Source organism: Anolis carolinensis, chromosome 4 (assembly GCF_035594765.1).
Source record: "Anolis carolinensis isolate JA03-04 chromosome 4, rAnoCar3.1.pri, whole genome shotgun sequence".
NCBI classification, from domain to species: domain Eukaryota; kingdom Metazoa; phylum Chordata; class Lepidosauria; order Squamata; family Dactyloidae; genus Anolis; species Anolis carolinensis.
This window is the reverse complement of record NC_085844.1, coordinates 200,020,332-200,026,883: the sequence shown is the minus strand read 5'-3', so window position 1 is coordinate 200,026,883 and position 6,552 is coordinate 200,020,332.

Genomic DNA, 6,552 nt, shown 5'->3' with positions numbered 1-6,552 from the left:
GAGGTTTTCAGTTGTGTATGTGTGTGTGTGTGTGTGTGTGGGGGGGGGGGGAATTTAGACTTCTCTGCCAGAGAGTTTAAGTGATTCTCCAGATTGCAGCCTCCGGGATTCTAGAAGATGTTGCCACATTGAGTAAATAGAATATAATACTATCATTGTGTAATGTGAAAAGGACCTAGAGTGTAGGGAGGAGTGCTGCCACATGCTGCTGCCTTGTGCTCTATTGAAGTGATTGTGATTTTAGCACAAAGAATGTACCAGCTTGTATTGCAGGTTGAGTAGTCCTTATCCAAAATGTTTGGAACCAGAGGTCTTCTGTATTTTAGATCCCACCTCCCCATTTTGGAATATTTGCATATACTTAATGAGACATCTTAGAGATGGGACCCAAGTCTAGATACAGAAGTAATGTATAAAATCTTATACACAGAACCTGAAGATAATTTTATGCACAATGTTTCAAATAATTTTGTGCTCGAAGCACAGTTTGTGTGCATTAAACCATCAGAAAGCAAGGGTGTCGCTATCTCTGCCACCAGTGTGGACAATTTTGGAGCATTTTGTTTTTCAGAATTCCAGGTAAGGGATGTTCAACCTGTGTACAGATGCCTTTGTTCAAACTAAGTGAAAAAAAATATGTTCTATTTACCTTCAAGATATGAAAATTGAAAAGATATTTTAAAATGTTTAATTATAACAGTAATGAACTGCTGGGGTGGCAGCAGACCTAAAGCTCAAAATAAACTACTTTAATAAAAGTAACTTCCCAAGTTTTATCTTAATGTATTCCTGCTGCAAAAGAAATGGCTTTTCATCTGGGTAATGGGGAATATTATCTTTCCCATGCACTTGAACTGCACAAAGATGCAATGCACCAAGCACTAGGGAGGCAAGTACCTGCATTTTTGTTCTTTTGTTTCTTATGCACCTCCAGCATGCCCTGATGTGCTGGACAAGATCTTACGAGATGATGAGAACAATCATTGTATAAGATGGTAAGACTAGCAGGCAGTATCTACATATAGTTACTTAAAAGACTATGATTGCAAGATGTTTACTTGGGGATAATTCTTGTTCTTGCTTGCCTTGAATGTTCCAGCCACCTTCCCCTTTGGGCACCTTCTTTTTCAGTATGTGCCAGCTTGTGTGACTCACACCTCACTTTTCCCTTGCTCCAGAGCCCTATACGTCCAAATTCAATTTGCTCTCCGGCTACATTATCCCAAGTTACTCTGTCTCAGTTTCCATGCAGGCTTCTAAATGAACGTGTAAAGAAGTTCTGTCGCATTACACTTCTTGCTGAATGAGCCTCCGGTGGCCTAGGGGATAAAAGCCTTGCGACTTGAAGGTTGGGTTGCTGACCTGAAGGCTACCAGGTTCGAATCCCACCCGGGGAGAGCGCGGATGAGCTCCCTCCATGCGGGGACATGAGAGAAGCCTCCCACAAGGATGGTAAAACATCAAAACATCCGGGCGTCCCCTTGCAGACGGCCAATTCTCTCACTCCAGAAGCAACTCAGGTTGCTCCTGAAACAAAACAAAAAAGCCTCTGGTGGTGAAAGTAACCAAGAGAGGGATTAAAAAACACCTCCTGCAGAAAAAATGTACAATGGCAATTTTAGCTATTTAAAGCCCACAAAAAAGAACTCTTGTGCTCCCAGGTGCAGAAAGCCAAACAGAGAGAGAGAGAGAGAGAGAGAGAGAGAGAGGGATTTGCATATGTCGCAGGAGAGAAAAACTAACTGAATAGCCATCAAAACAGGCAGATTCATTTGCCAGCCGCAGCATTCCTTCTGAAAAGATGTTTTATGGTAATCATGTGATTCCTGCCCTCCTCCTCTTTCTTTCCTTCCTTTCATATGAAAACAAGTATTTGTGAAGGCCTTCTTATGTAGCAATTAATTATCTGAAGACAACATCCCCTTAATTCACTTTGGTCCCTGATTTAACCTGTCATGGTTGTGTAGGCTGGTCAATGAAGGAAGCTGATAGGAAGAAAATAAACTTCAACATTTCAACTTATTTGAAATGTGGTTCGGGAGGAGAGTTCTACAGATAACATACACTGCTAAAGAGAAAAAAAAAACAAAGTCCTAGAATAAATCAATACCAAACTCTTCCTAGAAGCCAAGGGGAGTAAACGGAGACTGCTGCACTTTGGACATACCATGAGAAGCAATAATATTTGGGAAGGTAGAAGGCAGCAGGGAAAGAGGAAGATCACATTGCATATGGATTCACTGAATCAAAGAAACCACAGCCTCAAGTCTGTAAAACCTGAGCAAGGCTGGAAGTCTCTTATTCACAAGGTCAGAGGTGAATAAAAGTGGAGTAAACCTGCTACCTATGATAACATTAGAAACTTTCCCCACAACTTGGCATAAATGGTAAAACAAGGCTACCAGCAGTGTTAGCACTGACCAATATAGTTTACATTTCCAAAGTCTAGTCATTGTTCCCCCCCCCCCCCCACTAAAGGGTGGTATGGTTTAAAAGCAGACTAGACTGGTGTTTGGACAGGCATATGGATAACTGTTGTGGGCAAAAGACTGAGATAACTCCTTCTGAGTACTGATTGCATGCAGGGCTGGCCCAAGGTAATTTTCAAGTGTAAGCGAACAGAATTTGCCCCCCCCCCCAAACCAATAACTGAAGAATAAAAGTGTTGGATAAGCGAAAATGTTCGATAATAAGGAGGGATTAAGGAAAAGCCTATTAAACATCAAATTACATTATGATTTTACAAATTAAGCACCAAAATATCATGTTTTACAACAAATTGACAGAAAAAGCAGTTCAATACATGGTAATGTTATGTAGGAATTACTATATTTGTGAATTTAGCACCAAACATTGAACTGGGATATAGGGCAATGTGGACTCAGATAATCCAGTTCAAAGCAGATATTGTGGGTTATTCTGCTTTGATATTCTGGGTTATATGGCTGTGTGGAAGAGCCCTGAGGGTCCTTAGGAATCCATAGGAATTGAAAGGCCGCCAAAAGGGAATCTGGTCCCCGGTATTAAAAAAATCACGACAATAAATAAAGAACAACACTCTGAAAACAGGGGAAATCCAGACAGGAAACTATCAGGGCCAGCTAACACCTCCCAACCAAGGATGCCCCTAGGGAGGAAGCAACCAGGCGTTGAAGCTGCAAGGTCATTATATGCTAATCAAGGTGGCCAATGGCAAAATCCACACCTGTCTCCAGCAGACAAGAGTTCTTCCTTTCTCCTACCCTGGATATAATAATAATAATAATAATAATAATAATAATAATAATAATAATAATAATGATGATGATGAATAATAATGAATAATAGAAGTCTTATACAGGATATTCAGGTCCAGATATGTAACCTCAGTTACCTCGATTCCAACAGACCTCACAACCTCTGAGGATGCCTGCCATAGGTGGGGTTAACCATCAGGAGAGAAAGCTTCTGGAACATGGCCAGGCAGCCTGGAGACTTGGCGATGGCAGGTTAGGCTGCGGGTGGCCGCTGAGGCCAGCACAAGGCCACAGAGGCTGGTGGAAGGCCTCGGAGGGCGGTGCGAGGCCTTGGAGGCCGGCGAGAGGCCTCGGAGGCCAGCCAGGCTGCGGGCCTGGGAGGAGGAGGCAGGGGTGCATGCGCATGCATACACGCATGCACGCACACAGGAGGGGGAAGGTGAGGCACGCCCAGAGGGCGTGCCCCCTCCCAGAGGAGAAGGGGAGGAGAGAAGAAACAGACAAAAAAGAAGCTGCTCATTAGGGGCACTTTGAGGTGCATCAAGAGGCACCTCAACTGCACCCCCCAGAGGATGGCGCCTTCAGCAACCGCCTACTTAGCCTAACAGTTGAACCGCCCCTGATTGCACGAACTAAGCCCTATAAAAGGCAAATATTGCTTGATGCCTCCATCATTTAAAGAGAACTGGGACATTTTAAGACAACTGGGAACAAATAGGATGAATGATCTATAATAGATTGTTGCATACATGAAGGAAGAGACAGGATGGCTAAAGAAGTGTATATTGAGAAATGAGGCAAAAATTAAAATCAAATGGAATAAAGGTTACTGGATACAACTTTATTTGAAACACTGTTTGCCTGGAGTGATCCTCAAAACCTGTTTACACTGAGACATATTTGTGACATACAGTAGAGTCTCATTTATCCAACACTCGCTTATCCAACGTTCTGGATTATCCAACACATTTTTGTAGTCAATGTTTTTAATACATCGTGATATTTTGGTGCTAAATTCGTAAATACAGTAATTACTACATAGCATTACTGCGTTTTGAACTACTTTTTCTGTCAAATTTGTTGTATAACATGATGTTTTGGTGCTTAATTTGTAAAATCATAACCTAATTTGATGTTTAATAGGCTTTTCCTTAATGCCTCCTTATTATCCAACATATTCGCTTATCCAACATTCTACCGGCCCGTTTATGTTGGATAAGTGAGACTCTACTGTATTTACAAAAAATGTATTGGAAAAAATGCACCTTGTGTTTACTTCAGAACTGATTGACCACCACCAATTAGAAATGAATATTCCCAGTATATCCATTTTGTCTGCAGATAACCTTCATGTTTGTTTTAAGAGATAAACATGGAATTGGGAACCCCAATGTAGAAATTAGTTTTGTTCTTCAATGTACTCTCTCCAACTGAAATCAGGCCAAATTTGCAAACACTAAATTTTGGATAGGATTATAACTTTATTTGCACTGTGTGTTAAAATTGCGGAAACTGAATTTTCTGGGAGAAAAATACAGAAGTCCACTGTTGGCTTAATTGTAAGTTTACTGTCAAGTGAGTTTCGACTTGACAGCAAGTCCTATAAGGCTTTTGTAGAAAATAACAAGCAAATTAACACTCTGGAGATGTCGAAATTGTGTGCGTCTGTAAAAATATATAACTTTTAAAACGTTTTTGGAATAGTAGAAGAATGAGTAGCTCTATATGTTGAATAAATCATGCTGAACTTGGAAGAATTGGTTGCATTTTAAATCCATGCTCTGACACAATCTCAGTGTGTGAACTTGGGTCAGTCGCTTCCAGTGTAAACCTATATCATAAAACTGTTTGTGAAGCAACATGAATATCTCTGTCACCTTGAATTTGGTGTGAGAAAAATAGGATGCAAACATAATATATAATTGAAAATCAATATGCATTGCCTGTCTTCATAGTGGCATATTTCCTAATGTGAAATGAAAATGCATCCCTGCAAATATACCATTGGGCATCTGTCAGAGATACATACATAATGCAAATTTACAGACTTGGACCTCCAAACACCACATATCTCTTCATGTTTTGGAGTTTATTGCCAAATTTCACACAGAATATGATAAAATATGAACTACAGTAGAATCTCACTTATCCAAGCCTCGCTTATCCAAGCCTCTGGATAATCCAAGCCATTTTTGTAGTCAATGTTTTCAATATATCGTGATATTTTGGTGCTAAATTCGTAAATACAGTAATTACAACATAACATTACTGCGCATTGAACTACTTTTTCTGTCAAATTTGTTGTATAACATGATGTTTTGGTGCTTAATTTGTAAAATCATAACCTAATTTGATGTTTAATAGGTTTTTCCTTAATCCCTCCTTATTATCCAAGATATTCGCTTATCCAAGCTTCTGCCGGCCCGTTTAGCTTGGATAAGTGAGACTCTACTATATATATGTATCAGATATGCATGTTTTGACCTGCCCCTTTGTGAATAGACCCTAATTTCAAGATTCATCAGGATTGTATCCAGTCTAACCTTGATTCAATTGCATCTAGTGGTTTAAAAAACTGGAAACCTGGAGTGAAAAATAGGAGTTCCAAAATGAGATTTTAATGAATATTTTATGTGTCTAGTCTGTTTGTGTAACTATTGAGTCAGGTCCCAAAACAATTGTGAAAGAAGCTAGATCTGGCCTTTTTTCAACTCTTTCCTGCAATCAAGTTGCTGTTGGAATGACACTTTCTGGAACCTTCATGCAATACAGTTAAATATAGCAGAATCAGTCTAGTTTTCATCAGTACATCCTAACCCAGGCATGGGCAAACTTCAGCCCTCCAGGTGTTTTGGACTTCAACTCCCACACTTCCTAACAGCTTACCGGCATCTGGAAGGCCGAAGTTTGCCAATGCCTGTCCTTCGCCTCCTCTTCCAGTCTTCCTCTGCGTTTGCAACCTGTTATATTGTCATTTTGGTTGTGTGCCTTCAAATTATTTCTAACGCATGGTCATGATGGGGCTTTCTTGGCAGGATTTTTCAGTGTGTGTGTGTGTGTGTGTGGAGGGGGGGAGTGTCCTCAGGCTGAGAAGGTGTGGCTTACTCAAGGTCAGGGCCCCTTCTACACTGGCATATAATCCAGATTATCAAATCAGATAATCCACATTATCTGCTTTGGACTATTGTCTACATTGCCATATAATTCATTTTGAATTAGATAACAAATTATCTAATTTTATATGGCAGTGTAGAATAATAATAATAATAATAATAATAATAATAATAATAATAATAATAATAATAATAATAATTTT